General features: G+C 46.7%; 2 long non-coding RNA genes across 2 annotated transcripts; one reads left to right on the plus strand and one right to left on the minus strand.

The window, feature by feature from the left end:
• The first annotated feature begins 890 nt into the window (after window positions 1–890).
• On the plus strand, window positions 891–4,710 carry LOC128345386 (uncharacterized). The gene is made up of 3 exons (XR_008316421.1): window positions 891–1,044; window positions 1,167–1,334; window positions 1,875–4,710. It is a non-coding gene; the product is annotated as an uncharacterized LOC128345386 (long non-coding RNA).
• A 7,917-nt stretch (window positions 4,711–12,627) lies between these two features.
• Window positions 12,628–16,288, minus strand: LOC128345384 (uncharacterized). The gene is made up of 3 exons (XR_008316418.1): window positions 15,906–16,288; window positions 14,090–14,181; window positions 12,628–13,544 (listed from the first exon to the last, which is right to left on the minus strand). It is a non-coding gene; the product is annotated as an uncharacterized LOC128345384 (long non-coding RNA).
• Window positions 16,289–17,461: the final 1,173 nt, after the last annotated feature.

Raw genomic sequence — 17,461 nt, forward strand, 5'->3', positions numbered from 1 at the left:
TCTAAATTGCATCCCCCAGCTTGACCTTTATAATTGTATTCTGATTGGGCAAGACCTCTAGGGTTTTTAAATTCTGTATGGAATTGGGCAAGATCAGGGCCTGTGTGGGCCTCGATTTCTAAATTGCATCCCCCAGCTTGACCTTTACAATTGTATTCTGATTGGGCAAGACCTCTAGGGTTTTTAAATTCTGTATGGAATTGGGCAAGATCAGGGCCTGTGTGGGCCTCGATTTTTAAATTGCATCCCCCAGCTTGACTGAGCACACAATCTCTAGGTTCCCTTAGAGTGAATTGGGCATGATACCATTTTTTTTAAATTCCATGTTTGGGCAGCTTTAAGCCAGTGGACTGGAGTCCCATGAGCTTGGAATCTCCAATGGCTCAACTGGGCAAGACAATTGGTGTCTTTAAATTCTGTCAGGGCCTTGTGGACATATTTTTCAGCCAGGGGTGTAGTGTTAAATTTGGATCGACTGACCACCCACTTTTATTCATGCTCATGATAAAGTCTGAATCAAATGGATCACGTTGCGTGTTTTATATGCGCTGTGTCCCAAGTCTTGAGTGACCCATGAAGAGATGAGTTCTTCTTTAGTGTGCTCATGGCCATCTCGGATCCTTATTCCTTACTCAAGGAAAGCATTGATTTTGATTGCTGGGCTCAAGATTTTGATGCTTTTCTGTCTATTGATAAAATGCAAGGAATCATTTCACATGCAAATGTTTAAATTGGTTGTGTCATGCAAGGGTTTTGAGAACTGTCTGGACTAAAGAAATAGTTTGATTGCTTTGTCAGCAAGAGAGGTGCCTGCAGCCTAGGCGGCAACCATGCTATCTTGCACAGAGACAAAAAGCCTTTTGGAAGGTTGTGTCTTTGTTGAAGATGATGTTTAGCATTTTAGCATTCAAGACTCTTCAGACACGGATTGCGAGAACGCCTGGCCTGAGAAATTGACACCCGAGAGAATGGAGGCGAATGCACCTGCTTAAGTTGAGGAAGTAAGATCACCAAAGGCGGCAGGAGTCCTTTGGTATGGATGGGGTGAGTAACTGGGCCTGACTGGTTGGATGATGGCCCATCTGTATTGGGCTTCTTCCATAACAGATGCCCAGTTAGTAGATAAATGTAAGGCAGTCTAACATTTCTCAATGACTCTCTTACAGAGGTCGGGAGAAGCTAAGAAGAAGGAGAGAAGAGACTCTACAGTGGGAGAACCACTTTGGGAAGAGCAGGATCAGCCCCTTTATCATTTCGGTTTCCCTCTTCTGCTGCACCTTCTTCAGTTCGACAGTATCGCTTTTTTGGTAATCTGGCGACCGGAAGGATACACTGTAAGTATTCCAAATGTGGCAAAATACCAGGCTCTAGTTTCCCCAGGCACCATGAAATTGGGGCACACACCCCATGCAGTGGGGACCGAGCAAGCCGTAAAAATGACTCCTCCTCTTCCTGGCCCCAAAGCCAGAGGAGACTCGCCCACCAGCCCTGTTCAAAGCAGGCCTTGACCAGCCACAGTAAGCATTGGAACCCTGGCCCAGTTTGAGCAGGGAGAACAGTTTGACTGGTCTCCTCCTACCTCAGGGTTTCCATCTTGCCCTGACCTTGCAGCTTTCAAAGCAACCCAGCTGATGTGCCAGGAGTTAGTATCTGATCAGGACTTGGCTTCCAAACCTCACCCAGACTAAAGGTCCATGGGGGAAATTTGAGCAATCTCTTGCTTCTTTCCCTACCTTATGAGACAGTGGTGAGGTTAAATCATGAGTAGGGAGCACAGGAAGAGATGGATGTACATTGCCCCAAGCTTTTGGCCAAAGGGTGAAATGAACAATTACTCAGAACATTGCCTAACACAATGTCTGTATCATTTACAGTTACTTCTGAGGAACAGCTACAACGGGAAACAAGGTCAGCTTCATGTTGTTCTTGTTGTTGTTGTTGTTATAGCCCAGTAAGCTTCCAGACCACCTTGGGTTTATTCTCTCTTTTTGACAGTTAAAGCACCACATTTTCATTGATGCCAGGAGATGTTGAACAGTAGGGCACACATCCTGGGGTGCCTCTGTTATGGCACAAGAGATATTCCCAGACTGATTGGGCAAGGTTCGGACCACAATGTGTGTCTGGACATTTAAATTTGCATTCTGATTGGGCAAGACCTCTAGGGTTTTTAAATTCTGTCTTGATCGAATTGGGCAAGATCTCTAGGATTTTTAAATTGTATATGGAATTGGGCAAGATCAAGGCCTGTGTGGGCCTCGATTTCTAAATTGCATCCCCCAGCTTGACCTTGACAATTGTATTCTGATTGGGCAAGACCTCTAGGGTTTTTAAATTCTGTATGGAATTGGGCAAGATCGGGGCCTGTGTGGGCCTCGATTTTTAAATTGCATCCCCCAGCTTGACCTTTACAATTGTATTCTGATTGGGCAAGACCTCTAGGGTTTTTAAATTCTGTATGGAATTGGGCAAGATCAGGGCCTGTGTGGGCCTCGATTTTTAAATTGCATCCCCCAGCTTGACTGAGCACACAATCTCTAGGTTCCCTTAGAGTGAATTGGGCATGATACCAGTTTTTTAAAATTCCATGTTTGGGCAGCTTTAAGCCAGTGGACTGGAGTCCCGTGAGCTTGGAATCTCCAATGGCTCAACTGGGCAAGACAAGTGGTGTCTTTAAATTCTGTCAGGGCCTTGTGGACATATTTTTCAGCCAAGGGTGTAGTGTTAAATTTGGATCAACTGACCACCCACTTTTATTCACGCTCATGATAAAGTCTGAATCAAATGGATCACGTTGCGTGTTTTATATGCGCTGTGTCCCAAGTCTTGAGTGACCCATGAAGAGATGAGTTCTTCTTTAGTGCGCTCATGGCCATCTCGGATCCTTATTCCTTACTCAAGGAAATCATTGATTTTGAATGCTGGGCTCAAGGTTTTGATGCTTTTCTGTCTATTGATAAAATGGAATGAATCATTTCACGTGCAAATGTTTAAATTGGTTGTGTCATGCAAGGGTTTTGAGAACTGTCTGGACTAAAGAAATAGTTTGATTGCCTTGTCAGCAAGAGAGGTGCCTGCAGCCTAGGCGGCAACCATGCTATCTTGCACAGACACAAAAAGCCTTTTGGAAGGTTGTGTCTTTGTTGAAGATGATGTTTAGCATTTTAGCATTCAAGACTCTTCAGACACGGATTGTGAGAACGCCTGGCCTGAGAAATTGACACCCGAGTGAATGGAGGCGAATGCACCTGCTTAAGTTGAGGAAGGCAGATCACCAAAGGCAGCAGGAGTCCAGTGGTGAGGATGGGGTGAGTAACTGGGCCTGACTGGTTGGATGATGCCCCATCTGTACTGGGCCTTTTCCAAACCAGATGCTAATTTTTTTCCCCTTTAAGTTCGGCACTGACATTTTTATTGAGTTAGTGAAGGGGTGTTGCGACAGCTACCTGGGGAACTCTGGAAATGGGCCCATAATTATGTAAGGATGACCAGAAACTGTATATTTATTAAAACTGACTTGGACCTTTCTTTTTAAAAATATATATATTTTAAAGTAACCTGGAAATTGTACTGTCAGAGTGAATGCAGAAGAAAAGTGACGTAACATCAGAGAATCGCTTTGGAAGTGATGTGAAACTGTGGTAATCTTCTGCCTTCTTTTTCAAATGGTAAGTGAAATAAAGGCAAAAAGTAAGAAATATCTTACATAAAAGATGCATGGGTGAGCAGGCATTTGGGCAAATGGAACCATCCCCCCACCATCCCCCCAGCCCCAATCAGTGACAAAATGTGGAGCCCCACCACCACATGGAGCTCTAAAATGGGTCGGGAAATCCCGGATAGTGTTCGGGAACTCTGACCCAATGTAGGCTTCCCAACATCGGGATTGGCTGATCCCCGACATCCTCCAACATGGCCCATCTCAGGCCATGACCAACACAACTGATGCAGACTTGAACAGCTGTATATTAAGCACCTTCTCTCTTTTTGTTCCGATTCTGCCCCCAAACTGAGCTGAACAGACCCAAGCCCAGAGATGGAAGGGGAGCTGAAAAGGCTGGAGAACAGCAGAGACGCTCTCAAGGCTGGCTTCTACGAATCCTTCGGTGGACTGCATCCTCCTCATGACTCTGATGACAGTAGCAATGGACCGAGAGAGAACCTACATTACGTGTTCAGGACTACAGAAATCCCCCTCCCCTTGGCCTCGTGCAGAGGGGAGGGAGTTTGTCCCAGCCCCGCCCTGCACGAGGCCCAAGAAGCGGGCCGATTGGCCCTTTGTGTTAGGGGGTGGGGTTTCGGCCGGGATGATCCCCGCCCTGTTCTCCTCAGTTTGGGCCAGGCATTCCCCTCCCTCCCTCCCTGGTACAGAGCGGGTCTAGCGACTGGTCGCCCAACGGGGCCGAGTAGGAATTTTTGGCTCCCAACGCATTGGCCACTGTTGGGGTTTTTTTTGCCTACTCCGTTCTGTGTTCCAGGTGTGTAGTTAGAGTTAGGCCGGTCACAATGGCAGTAACAGTGCAGGCGGGGTGGTAATTCGAGGGTTTCCCGAGCCAGTGTTTGTCGCCCAGTAAGGTGCTGGGTAGGATGTCAGAGTTCTAACCCGGTCCTCTTGGCCCGCACTGTTCTCTAAGGGTGATTAATCACCTGGTGTTCCAGTCCGCCATGTCTTTTGTTACAGTTAATAAAGTTGTGGCCCTTTTACCCATACTAAGTCTACGTGTCTTCTTGGACTGGGGGCTGGGGAAAAGGATTCCACTTTTGTGTGCTGATCAGGCGCACACTGCCTTGATTCTTCCACTCAGAACAAAACTCATTCCGCGCACAGATGAAAAAGATCTGAGGGAACATTCAGAGGCACTCTTACCCCTGGATTTCTGGGTGAACTCCAAGGCCTCCACACATCCTGGGGGCCCCAACATCCTTTTTAGTCTATCCTGGCCCATTGTTTTCCTGGCGACCGAGTATGACTGTTGCCTGCACCGGAGTTGACTTCTGCTTTAAAGACAATGGGGGGAGTGGGGAAAGAAATATGGATGATGGAAATATGTTACGCTGCGTGTTGAAATGTTCCTGCTAATGCATATTTCCATAAATATAACTGTTTTTTTATTCATACATTCTTGTGAGTTCAGTTTCTGTTTGCATTCTAAAGAACCCACATGTAAATGATACTGCATGTGTCATGGTGTGTGTGTGTGAGTGTGTGTGTGTGTGTGTGTGTAAGGGATGGTGCTTAACTTGCGGGGGGGGGGGGCTCCAAAGGCCTTCAGTTCCAGGCTCCAAAATCACCTTGGTGCACCTCTGGGAAAACTGCAAGGGAAGCTCTGATTCTCTTCTCCACTCAGGGGAAGACAGGGGAAGGTTTTTCTCTCAGTTCCCCATTCTGCTCTACCACTGTGCTATACCAGATAGCACAGTAATAATCGGCCTCATCTTCAGCCTGGATATTGGTGGTGGTTAAATAGCCGTTGTCTCCAGAGGCAGAACCAGTGAACCGAGCTGGGATCCCTTCTCCTCTGCTGCAACCACTACAGTGCACAAAGCGAGGGGCCTGTCCAGATCTCTGTTGATACCAGTAAAAGCTGCCTCAGCGACCACCACTGCTTTTCCTACAGGTGAGTTTTGCTGTTTGGCCCAGGGACGCAGACTGGGAGGCAGGCTGAGTCACACTTGCCTGGGAATGGACACCTTTACAAAAAAGACCAACCAACAGTCAAGATATCCGTACATTAATGCTGCCTTCATATATCACATAATCATTTTCCCGATGTATACTGAAGATAAATTGCTTTGTGGTCAGAGAGCAATGTGATGCGGGCCCTGCATTCCCTTACCTGAGCAGTAATGGAGAAGCATAAAGAATAACAGAGTCCAGGCCATGGTGAGCTCTCTAGAGCAGTTTAACTGCCTGAAGTCAACAGAGAATCATGCGGGATCTCCCCCTTCCTTCCTTAAATCCTCCATCGCTGAAGAAAAGCCCCTTGATGCAAATTTGTTCTGTGATCATTAGCTCTGCTGGAGCTTCATAAAGTAAACTAAAGTTGTGCTGTCAAGTTGGTGGCGACCCCTGGCCACCATAGAGCCCTGTGTGATTTTCTTTGGTAGAATACAGGAAGGGTTTGCCATTGCCATCTCCCACACTGTGTAAGATGATGCCTTTCAGCACCTTCCTATATTGCTGCTGCCCAATAGAGGTGGTTTCCATAGTCTAGGGAACATACCAGTGGGGATTCGAACCGGCAACCTCTGGCTCCCTAGGCAAGTTACTTCCCCACTGTGCCATTAGGTGGCTTGGAGCTTCATAACCTCTCTGAAAATACATCTTCCTCTAGGAACATAGGAAGCTGCCTTATATTAAATCAGACCACTGGTCCATCTAGCTCACTCCTTTCTATACAGACTGTTAGCAGCTTCTCCAAGGTAATGTAGGTGAAGAGATGAAATATTTTTCAAATCTAAGCTATATAGAAATGTAGGATTCAAATAAAGAAACAGAACACACAATTTGCTGTGTATGCTAAACACCTTTTGGAGTTTTTTAAATCTTCAGAGATGATTCATAGATGTCATGAATAAATAAATAGCCATACAAGTCCTATTTAAACACATTTTGAGAATGTAACCACCAAGGACTTTGATTTTCCTCCACATGTATGGACTCCTTACAATCATTACATAAATGTTAATTTCCTTTGCAATTGAGAGAGCCAGGCAACTGCAATTTTTTTTTTTAAATTACATACATTGATTGATTGATTGATTGATTGATTGTTCAAATAACAACCTCCTTCTACCTGGGTTCTACCCGGATTTGGGTGCTGTGTGTACTCCCAATTTTCAGTTGTGTGGAAGCAAGGTTGGAGGAAAACCTGGGTAGCTTTTCCTCCTACCTTGCTTCCACACAATCGCTTCTCCACAACCAAAAATTGGGAGCACAGATAGCTCCCAAACCCAAGTAGAACACAGTTTGGGGTTGTGTGAATGACCCCGATATGTGACTAGAGTTTCTGCATTTAACCATATGTGTACTTTGGCCCTGAGTGGCACAAGGCAAAGCAGAACCCCTCTAAAGGAGACAGTTGCAGGCACAGAACACATTCAGGTTAGGGAGCCCTCACTTTGAGAAGGAGGAATGAAGGTTTTTGTCTCAGTTCCTCATTCGCCTGTGCCACTGTGATACACAGCAGTACTCCACTCCCTGGCCCCACAGTAATAATTGGCCTCATCTGCAGCCTGGATGTTTGTGATGGTTAAATAGCCGGTATTCCCCGATGCAGACTCAGTGAACTGATCTGAGGCCCCTTCTCCCTTCTTCCTGGTGTCGTAAATCAGAAGGCGAGGGGCCTGTCCAGGCTTCTGTTGATGCCAGTAGAAGTAGTCACCCCAGTTATTACCACTGTGTCTTGTGCAGGATAGTTTAACGGTTTGGCCCAGGGACACGGACTGAGTGGCCAGCTGATTCACCGTTGGCTGTGTCCTGACACTTTTACAAGAAACACAAAACAGCAATCATGGCCTTAGTACCTTCTCCCTGCTCTCAGATAGCACATCATCGCTAGGTTTCTCCCTTAAATACAGAGCATCAATTGCTCTGCGGTCTGTGCTTCAGGTTATGCAAACTGCATCCTCCACACCCTTACCTGAGGCATAACTGAGAAACATGAGAAGAAACAGGGACCAGGACATGGTGGTGAAAGGTGAGGCAAGAGTGTAGATCTGTCTGGAATCTTCCTTCTTTCTTACATCCCCCAGGAACTGAAGAATGGTCCACCATGCAAATCTGCTCACGCTCATTGGCTGTGGTCGAAATGGAACTCTTCCACTGGAGGAGGTGATACCTGAGCTCAGCCAATGACATGAGGTCAAGGTTGACCTCAATGGCATGGGACCAAGCTTGATCCATGATTTAATGTAAATGTAAATCCATAAATTGATGCAATGTAAGTTGCCATAAGTTGCATTCATTTCCTGTAATTGTATATATTTTTTCTTTTTGTTTCTGTTTTTGTTTTCTGGTCGTGGACTGTAATAAATGTTAGCTAATCTCAAAAAAGAATGAAAAATGAAAGGCAATAAATGGCCATTGGGAGGATATACCACACTCTTCCACTGATTAATTTTGTTTGTTACAGAGGGTGCATTTTCTTCTTGATGGATGAAAACGGATATGAACGGGGCCTGTCTCTAAACCATCCCAGAGTTCCAGACTATGTTCTTGGGTAGAGAAAGATATATTTTGGACCTTGATTGAAGCATAAATAGACAATAGAAATAGATTGGCCTGGAAGCCAATGTTAAGAGAGTCCTCTACTCCCTTACCTGAGTAATAACTGAGAAGGGCAAGAATGCCCCTTCCCCTGGCCTCGTGCTGGGGGAAGGGTGATTTGTCCCACCTCCCTAGCACGGGCCCCAAGAGGCTCCAGATTGGGCCTCAGCGTCTGGTGGGCGGGGCTAAGGTTGCTGTTCCGGCAGCTCCCCACCCCGAAGGATCAGTTTGGAGCACGATTCCTCCACCCTCCTTCCCCTAGGAGTAGAGCGAGTCTAGAGGCTGGTTGCATTCCTTGGGGGCCAAGTAGGAATCTTTGGCTCCCAACGCATTGGCCATGTTGGGTGTTTTCTCCCGCCTACTCTGTCCTGCTACACTAGTATCAATGGTTAGCTAGTTAGGTCACGGCTTGGCAGAGACAGTGCGGGATGGGTGGCAAGTAGATGGGATGGAACATCAGTGAGTACCCTTGGACAGTCAAAACGGGTGATTGGTCAATCGTTCCCTTGTGGTTTGTGCAGCCCGGGGAGGAAGATTCGCCATGAAACCTGCTTCAGGCACTTCACATACCCATGGGCTGTGTGGTCCGGGGTGTGCGAAGACCTGGAAGGATCCGGGCCCCCTTGGGGGTTGGCCATGAAGGTAAGGGAGAAGGTTTTCCACCTGCTGACTTCCTGAGCCAGGGTGTGTCGCCCAAGCAAGGCACGGGGAAGGACACGGTAGTCCAAACCAGGTCATTGCTAGGCCCCACACTGTCTTGGGGAGGTGGGCTTAACCCTATCCAGTCCGCTAATCCAATTATAGTTTATCAATAAAGCTGTGACCCCTTTTACCCACTACATTTGTTGTCCGTGTCTTCTTGGGGGCCGGGGTCTGGCGACAAAGCACAGAGCCTGGGCCATGGTAAGCTCTCTCTTGAAGAGCGAGCTTTCTGAACCCAACAGATAACAGGGTGGGACCTTCCATGTCGGCTCTTCAATCCTCTGGAGCCACAGAGTGACACCCCCCATGCAAATTTGCCTTACGGTCATTGGCTTGCTTTCCAGCTCGTGTCTCCCCTGAGAATCTGAGTTGCTCAAGTCAGTCCAATGATCATAGGAGAAATGTGTGTAAAGGAGATGATGCCAGATTTTGGAAGAAGCTGCTTACTTTGCCCTGGATCAAAATCAGGCCGTGGTAGCAGAAATCACAATGAAAAATGTCCCCAGGGACATAAAGAAAGGGCGTTTTCAGAAACCATACCAGGAACTCCAATCACAATTTATTTTAGCTGGGGATGATGGGAGTTGTAGTTCCTCAACACCTGGACAGCCAAGGTTACCCACTCCGGCCTGAAGGAGAATATCTTACAGCAGAGAGTGCTCCCATGTATTTTATTTATTTTTACATTTTATATTCCGCTCTTCCTCCAAGGAGCCCAGAGCGGTGTACTACATACTTGAGTTTCTCCTCACAACAACCCTGTGAAGTAGGTTAGGCTGAGAGAGAAGTGACTGGCCCAGAGTCACCCAGCAGGTCTTATGGCTGAATGGGGATTTGAACTCGGATCTCCCCGGTCCTAGTCCAGCACTCTAACTACTGCACCATGCTGGCTCTTGGATGTAGTCACCCATCTAAAAGCAAACCAGCATGGACCCTGCATAGCAAAAAGAACAATCCATGCTCCCTTCCACAAGACCAGATCTCTTCCTCAGAGCCTCGAGTGCAGATTCTATGACCATATGAAGCTCTGATTCAAAGCAGTTCTAATATGGGCCTGCCTCCATTTGTTCTGGAGCGGCTGGCTTTATTTTCAGAATGGATAGAAGCACATATGGATGGGTCCCATTCTAGATCGGACTAGAGTCCCAGGCTATGTTCTTGCATAGAGGATGATGTTCTTGCATAGAGAGGAGAGCTGGTCTAGCAAAGAGAGCTGGTATTGTGGTGGCAAGCATGACCTGGCCCCCTAGCTAAGCAGGGTCCAACCTGGTTGCATTTGAATGGGAGACCACATGTGTTAGCAAGCATGACTTTTCCCCTTAGCTAAGCAGGGTCTGCCACAGTTGCCTATGAATGGGAGACCACATGTGTGATCACTGTAAGATATTTCCCTTAGGGGATGGAGCTGCTCTGGAAAGAGCTTCTAGCTTCCAAGTTCCCTCCCTGGCAGCATCTCCGAGACAGGGCTGAGAGAGATTCCTCTCTGCAGATTTTGAGAAGCTGCTGCCAGTCTGTGTAGACAATACTGAGCTAGATAGACCAATGGTCTGACTCAGTATATGGCAGCTTCCTATATTCCTGTGTTCCTATGATATGTACTTGCATTCTATCTCTATACCTGATGGCGTTCAGTCAGAAAGGCCCAGAAAGAGCACCCATGGATGGCGAATGTTCTCCTGCTCCCCTTCACCACCCATGTGTGACCACACATGTGGCTTCTGGGCATCCTTCATTTGGTGCTAAGTTGGGAAACTGGCCAGACATCCCCTCCAGAAGGCTAAAGTGGGAATCTCAAGCTTCCTATTGCAATGCATTCCAAGCAATGGCAGTGAGCTTGGCTTAATAGTTTAAAACAAGGCACTTGGACACAATCCAGTCCCTGACTTCTGCCCCCTAAGAGTGACTCATGGACTCAGTGAAGCCCAGGACATGTGCAAGCAGGAAAGGAAGGAAGGAAGCACACACACACTCTTCAGCACAAGAATGAACTGGGGGTCAGGATGTCAGCCTTTCCAAAAATGAACACATTGCAGCAGGCTATTGTGAAGTATGGGATCTGGATTGGTTTTCAAATCAAACAAAACCACCCATAGACATCTCACACAGACTTTGCCACAAAGTTACACAGGATCCCAGACTATATCACAAAAGGAACATGTTAACCTGATGGACACACAGGACAACTAACTTTGCTGCCTTTAATCCAGAGGCCTATGTAAAGTGAGCTCTCCACACCCCTAATGGAGCAGTGATGACAGGTAAGGGCGGTCCTTCCATGAGGCAAGGTCAGGCAGTTCCCTCAATGGGCAGATTATTGGGATGCCCGAGGGGCAGCAAGGTGGCTACTGCTGCTCTCATTACCTAGGCACTTTTAAAAACAATCCTTACAAAACAATTTCAAAAACAGTCTAAAACCATGAACAACGAAAACATGTAAAGCCGTTAGAAAACCCTGGAAGGCCAGGGAGTTATTCGCACCTGGCTTCATGCTTCAGGGTCAATGTTGAGTGAAGACACTTCGAATCACACTCGCGACAAGGAGGGAAGCAGCCCCTCCCCTCTGCTCTCAGGTTTTCTTTTGGTGCAAGTTCACATCGCGTGCCTCCGTATTTTCCTTCTAGCCAATGGCGGGGTGGGGAGAGAGATTTCTAAAGCCTCTATCTGCATTCCTAAAAGATTATATCCCTCTTCTCATGTGAATGATTCTACGTCAATGCCTCTCCCTATTTGCTCTGGTGTTTTCAGAAAATCTCATTAAAAGCAGCATTTAAAAAACCCAGAAATACATCGAGATAAGCTAGAATTTGGGAGACAAAGCCCGATTTGTGTGTGGAGTGCTTCAAAGAATAATATTTGCAGCTGCTTGAGTCCCGAGCACTTGCTATGCACTGGTGGTTGAGATTTGGAAGGTTGTGATTTTACGAAGGAGACCTGTCTTTTCTGAAATAGGGAGGTCCTAGAAGGACGAAAGGAACGGTTAGTTGATTGAGAGTAGCTGGAAGGACAAAATGATATAGCAGCAGCAGAAGAAGAAGAGGATTTGTTGCCCCTTGAGGAATTGTAGGCAGGTTGTTGGGAGGTCATAGGTCTTGCCATATTTTTCAGTTTTTGTCTCCTTTCCATTTTGTCTCCTTTCCAACAAGGGCCTGGCCATCAAAAGGTCAAATTCTCTCTTCTTCTTCCTCTTGTTCCAGGTGCCAATGTAGGTGAACACATCCATGTGTGCCAGCGAGGAGTTGCTGCAGCAAACATTGAATGAACAGTCAGTGGCATGGCGAGACGTATATGGAGGAGCTGTTTGGAAAGGGGACAGGCCCAAGGGCATCTGCTTTTCTGCCTTCTGTGTCAGATGCTGCTGAATGGATTCTGTTCTTTGAACAGGACTGAGCAGAGTCCATTATAATGGAGTGAGGAGTAGGATGGCACAGAAGGAACTGATTGTCCCTGGCTTGAACCTTGTAAAAAAACCTTCCAGCTTCTGAGAGGTAGGTGGTAAAAATGCCCAGCAAGCGTTGACAATGTCCATTCAAGCAGAGTTCAGTGGTAGGAAGAAAGAGTGCAAAGTTCCAGCATCAGTTGGCCCAAAAATGGGATCAGGGAGGAGATTTAGGAGGTTCGTTAACCTGGATATGTAAAGAGGAAGCCATATAGGCCACTTGGTCAGTGAAGAGCTTCAGGTACTCCGAGGGAGGCAGAGGCTTTGGATCTTCAATTAGATCTGAAGGTGTGGAACCCCATGCGATGTCCAGGGCTGTTTCTGCATCTTCCTCTGAGGCGGATTCTTCAGTCGAGGAATCCGGTGGTAGGAGGTCAAAGTCCAGCTGCTTAGGTGGTTGACTTCTCTTATCTCTTGACTGAGACCAAGACCTGCAGTGCTGAGGAGAGTATGATCAGGACCGAGAGTCTGGATGGTGCAATCTCCCCGGATATTGGTTTCGATGTGGAGCCCAAGAGCAAGGGTGGAGATAGCGTTCTCTATCATCAGTGACAGATCTGTCATCGAAGATGTAAGTGGAACGATCAGGCATGATCAGATGGAACGTAGTCTCAGTGTCGAAGTTCTCAGTAGCAATACACCGGATCCTATGGAATAGCATTTAGGAGAGTACAGATGGTGAGGGGATTCCCTGTGACCCGGAGAGCGTTGGTATCACGTAGGGTCTCTTCTATATAGTTGGTATCGTGCAGGGCATGCTTTTCAGTCGGTGTTGAGAAGACCAGCTAGGGTTGATGGTATAATCCTCCATTTGAGCTGGGTTGGAGTCACGTTCAGGATTGGAGGGTGATCTTGGTGTGACTTCTCTGGTGTCTCTCTTGTTGGGAATGGAGCGGTCTCTCGAGTCTATGTTGGGAGCATCATGTTCCCCGCTTTGTCACTGTGCAGGCTTAGGGTCTGCAAATACCAAAATCACCTTTTTTGGAATCAGAGCTGATGACTAAGATTTTTTGTGATTTTAGGCAGTTGAGATATTGGGGTGGGAGTGACGAGCTTGACGGGCTGCACTCTATTGGCAGCACAGTGTAGTGTTTGCATTAACTTAGGAATCTTTTCATTTGTAGTTGGTGAAAGATGCTGAGAATAAAAAGAAATATAGAACAACTTTATTTAGTTAGGATGCACATTCCAAAGTCCTGGGGAACCCTAGAAAAGGCTCGGTTTCAGGTCAGCAACAGCTGAGCCAGTGGCAACTGCCACCGAACTTCCCCAGATGATCTGAATAGGCAGCAGCAGGGTTCATGAAGAAGGTGGCATTTCCTTTAATATTTTGGGCCCAAGCCCCAGAGACCAGTCTGGCTGCTGCATTCTTTATACATTCTGCATACTACAGACAAAAACTGCCCAATGTACAGTGCATTGCACTAGTGCAGTCTGGATCTTACTTGCATATGCACCACTGTTTCCAGGTGGTCTATCTCCAGGAATGGATGTAGCTGGCGTATCAGCCTAAGCTGACAGAAAGGCCTCCTGGCCACTGCCTCAACCTGAGAGACCAGGAAGAGGCTTGGGTCCAGAAGTACTCCCGGACTACATACGGGCTCTTTCTGGGAGAGTGTAACCACATCCAAAACAGGCAGATCTGAGCCACTTCCTAAGTCCCAACTTCCCACCATGAATACCTCTGTCTTCCTTGGATTCAGCCTCAGTTTGTTCTCCCTCATCCGGCTCATCACAGACTCCAGGTAAGTCTTTCGGGAAGTTAAGCCATTTCCTAATGAAGTTGACATGGAGAAAGAGGTTTGGGTGTCAGCATATGGGTAACACCCTGCACCAAATCCCTGACGATCTCCCCCCACCGTTCCATGTAGATATTAAAAAGCATTGGAGATAGAATGGAGCCCTGTGCAACCCCATACAATAGCTCTCATTTGGAAGAGCAACAATCTCCAAGCAACAGCATCTGGGACCTACATGAGAGGAAGGAGTGGAGCCACTGCAAAGCGGTGCCTCTCACTCCCTACCCCTTCAGGCACTCCAGGAGGTGCCATGATTCACTGATATCAAAAGGATCTGAGAGAGATCCAAAAGGATCCACAGGGTCATACTCCCCCTGTCGATTCCCAATTGGAGATCACCCAAGAGGCCATCCAAGTCCTTCTAAACCCCATAGCCCACCCGAAAGCCATTCTGAAATGGGCCCAGATCATCTGCTTCTTCCAAGACTGCCTGGAGCCGAGATGCCACTACCCTCTCAATCTCCTTGCCCTACCATGGGAGGTTGGAGAAATGCCTAGAATGGGATCCAATGCAGGTTCCTTCAACAGTGGTCTAATCATCGCCTTCCTGAGGCAAGGAGGCATCCTGCCCCTCCTCAGAGAAGTATTAATGATGCTTCCAAGACCCTCTCCAATAACCTCCTTGCTAGATTGTATAAGTCATGTTGGGCAAGGATCAAGAAAACAGGTAGTCAAGTGAAGTTTCCTAAGCAGGTTGCCCACATCCTCTGCACTCACAAATGGAAAATGATCCAATTTCACTGTGCAAGAGGAGCTGCTGGACACCTCCACAGTAGGCTCTGCAGTACCTGTAGAGTCTAGTTCAGTTCGATGAAGAGAGTTTTCATCTGCAAAAATCTCATTTGAAATGTCACAACGGGTAGCTGATGGATCCCAATACTCATTCAAGGGGGGAGGGCCATGCACTAGCCTTTTCACAACTCGAGACAACTCTGCTGAATGTGAACTTGCAGAAGCAATGCAGGCAGAAAAGAACTGCTTCTTTGTGGCACGCATTTGATTGATGGATTAAGTGCCATCAAGTCGGTGTCGCCTCATAGCGACCACATCATTTTGAGAATGGAAAGGCAAAATGTTCAGAGTAAAAAATGATTTTGCAGTCCCATGAATTCTTTGTTTTGCATCAATATTGTGTTTCTGTATCTTGTACCTTCTTCACATACCAAGTAATATAGCTAGCCCTGCTAACTTGGCCAAGAGGCTAACTTGGCCAAGAGGCACCTACAGGAGCTTCTGTAGGGTGAGATCACTGCGCTTGGAATTTGAGCAAAAGCTTTGCAGAGCCTGCACATGATTGCTGTCTGGAACACAAGACCAAAGGCATGGAATCAGGATGACAGAAATGGGGATCTGCTGAGTCAAAGACAGCAGCCAAAACAGGAGGTTCATTTAGGCCAGGTGGGCCAACGTATATGACGACACTTGGCTTGGTGGATCCTGGGTGGTTTAGACCTGCATTCAATGTTTGTGTGCAATTCCATATGGGAACACGAACCAGTGATCCTGTTCATATGCATGCACAAAAGGTGTCAGGGTTTCCATATGAGAGCCACTTTCACTTTGACAAGCAACACGACTATAACACGGGGTGGGGGGGGAACAAACATAAAATTGTAACCCTCAAAATAGTTTGCATTTGGGAAGACTTATTACTGAATGACCTCAAACCTGAAAGAAAGAGCCAGCTATTTGTACTTACATTCAATAAAACGAGAGGGAGAGAGAGTCCTTTCCTCTAGGAACTGGGATGGCTGTTTTGGAATTTGGACTGTTAGCCCATCCATCAGTAGTTCTAGCCTGTCATGAAAGAAAGAATGTCACATGATCCAGGCCAGTCAATCTAATACAGCAGAAGTGACTTTCTTTCCAACTAGTATCATTAAGGGGAGATAGAAAAATACCCAACCCACCAACCAACCACTAGCAAAGTTGTACATCAGACACATAAACCTGGTCTACAAGGACAGCTGGTCTTGTGGTAGCAAGCATGACTTGTCCTCACAGCTAAGCATGGTCTGTCCTGGTTGCATATGAATGGGAGACTTGATGTGTGAGCACTGTTAAGATATTCCCCTCAGGGGATGGGGCCGCTCTGGGAAAGCAGAAGGTTTCAAGTTCCCTCCCTGGCTTCTCCAAGATAGAGCTGAGAGAGATTCCTGCCTGCAACCTTGGAGAAGCCGCTGTCAGTCTGTGTAGACAATACTGAGCTAGATGGACCAATGGTCTGACTCAGTATATGGCAGTTTCCTATGTTCCTTTCCTCTAGGAATTGGGATGGCTGTTTTGGAATTTGGGCTTTTAGCCCATCCATCAGTAGTTCTAGGCGTCATGAAAGAAAGAAAGAAAGAAAGAAAGAAAGAAAGAAAGAACACAAGATCCAGGCGGGTCAATCTAATACAGCAGAAGTGACTTTCTTTCCAAATAGTATCATAAAGGGGAGGTAGAAAAATACCCAACCCACCAACCAACCACTAGCACAGTTGTACGTCAGACATATAAGCAGCAAGTACAGTCTGTCACTTTCCATTCCAATTCTCTGAAAAAACTCACTCATTCACAAGAAGCAACTCCAAAGCTCACAGCACATAGGCAACTGAGCAGGAGGAAAGTATCTTTTTTCCAGAGACTTGCATTGGAGGATAAAATGGGGCACAAGCTGGGGCAAGTCATCGCCCCCTCTCCCTGTTATTTATTCTGTTTTTCCTCAGCATCCAGCCCTCAGAGGGATACCTGCATTCATTCACGGGGGTTCCCAGAGTTCACCTGTCTATCGACAGACCTATCTTCCATTAATTGGCGTAATTCTTAAGTGAAGTCAGTGGCACTCCCGACATCTCGAAGGAATCGCGCAACGTAAAGATGCATTGTGCAAAGCAGTCTGTCCTGAATCTACTGCCACTGGGTTACTTCAAGTTCTATTATTATTATTTATTTACACAGTCAAACAGGTGTTATTGACTGGTTTGTTTTATCCAGACATCGAGTCCTTCCCTGGGATGGCTGAATTTTATGGTCAATGTTGTTGCTGTTGTTATAGATATCATCGCAGAATATAGGCTGTTCCCAGTAAAGTTGCTTTTTGTAACTGGCTGATGGTGATTTCTGTGGCCCCTATGGTGTTGAGGTGCTCTTCAAGGTCTTTGGGAACTGCACCCAGGGCGCCAACTACCACTGGGATTAGTTTGGTCTTTTTCTGCCACAGCCTTTCAATTTCAATTTGTAGATCTTTGTATTTGGTGATTTTTTCTATTTCTT

The sequence above is a fragment of the Hemicordylus capensis genome, chromosome 2 (assembly GCF_027244095.1).
Source record: "Hemicordylus capensis ecotype Gifberg chromosome 2, rHemCap1.1.pri, whole genome shotgun sequence".
Taxonomy (NCBI): domain Eukaryota; kingdom Metazoa; phylum Chordata; class Lepidosauria; order Squamata; family Cordylidae; genus Hemicordylus; species Hemicordylus capensis.